We start from the raw sequence: 1,529 nt of genomic DNA, 5'->3' as shown, positions 1-1,529 counted from the left end.
ACAATTTTAAAAAATATTAACATTCAAAGCACATAATTGTACTTGATTATTGATAAAATGATGTTATTTCGTAAAAGTCATAAAATTTGCATTAATGTCTAAATTTGTCCTAAAATTACATTAAGCTATATTTTGTGAATTGCATAAAATTATGGTAAAAAAGTTTATTATTGTTGTGAAGGTTGTCATTATTTAAAAATATATAGTTCCCATTGTGCACATATACAAACAGGTCAATCTTTTTTTTTCAAAACCTGATTCATGATTAGTTAGAAAAGAAGACAAATGTTTCCATGAACTTCCAGCATTATACAATAAAACCTAATCCCTCAAGGATGAACAACCTCCACAGTGTACTCAAGAACAACATCACCATTAGTGTTGTTCAAGGAATATGTCTTGACCAAAACAAACCCCCTGGCCAGCCTGAACCGCCCTCTCCCTCCAACCACAGCCAGTTCCCGGTGATTCTCCGTTATCGGATTCCTAGAAAACACACTGAGTGAACTCCCTTTAAACTTCCCACTTGTAAAACCAAGATCAATATACAAGACCAAAGTCAAGTCCTTGTCCTGGCTCGATGAGACGTATATTCCTCGTGCGTTGCCAATGACTTTTTTGAGGTTATCTCAGGCCCTTCCATGAGTAGATCATCAATGGCGAATGTGGAGCCAAAAGGTGTCGGTCCGTCCTCTTTCTTAGTGGTGTTCGGACCAGCTATCTGCACTGCACTTGGTTTGTTTCCACTTAGAATGTCATGAACGTAGAAGCGAAGATGAGTTCTCTTTTCCTGAACTGCCTCATACGGCCGGCTTTCGGAGTAGTATTTGGAGAGAACTGGTGTAGTCCATACGCTAAGTACTAATATCCATGCCACGAGTACAACCTTCTCCATTTCTCTGCTTTTATCAAGCAGTTTCTTTCAAATTTTTTTTTAAGGTTATTTTTTCCTGTAATTAAAATTTTGTCTTATAACCAATTAATTCATAAAACATACAACATATATACAATCAATTTAATACATAGAACATATATACAATCTTTTTAAAATTACAAATTTTAAAAAGAAATTCTGTAATTTTAAAAAGTTCCATATATATTTTTAAAATTCCAAAAATTCAAAAATATTTCTGTAATCTTAAAAAAATTGGATTTCTTTTAAAATTACACATTTTAAAAAAAAATTCAGTAATTTTAAAAAACTTCAGAAATTCAAAAAAGATTCTAAAATATAAAAAAATTTCTTTTTTTTATAAAATTATAGAATTTAAAAAAAAATTCAGTTATTTTAAAACATTGGAAAAAGTTATTTAAATTTTCAGAAATTCGGAAAAATTTTAGAAAAGCTTCAAAGATTTCTGAAATTTTAATAAAATTATAGAAATTCAAAAATATTTCAGAAATTTTAAAAAATCTGGATTTTATTTTTAAATTATAGAATTTAAAAAATTTCAGTAATTTTAAAAAAATCTTATTTTATAGAATTTAAAAATAATTTTAGTTATTTTAAAAACTTGGAAAAAATTATT

General features: G+C 28.4%; 1 pseudogene; it reads right to left on the bottom strand.

Moving 5' to 3' along the window:
• Positions 1 to 260: 260 nt before the first annotated feature.
• LOC105180089 (dirigent protein 4 pseudogene) lies at positions 261 to 895 on the bottom strand (annotated as a pseudogene).
• Between the last annotated feature and the right edge of the window lie 634 nt (positions 896 to 1,529).

The sequence above is a fragment of the Sesamum indicum genome, linkage group LG4 (assembly GCF_026168435.1).
Source record: "Sesamum indicum cultivar Baizhima isolate 11 linkage group LG4, ASM2616843v1, whole genome shotgun sequence".
Taxonomy (NCBI): domain Eukaryota; kingdom Viridiplantae; phylum Streptophyta; class Magnoliopsida; order Lamiales; family Pedaliaceae; genus Sesamum; species Sesamum indicum.
This window is presented reverse-complemented; position numbering and strand designations above follow the sequence as displayed.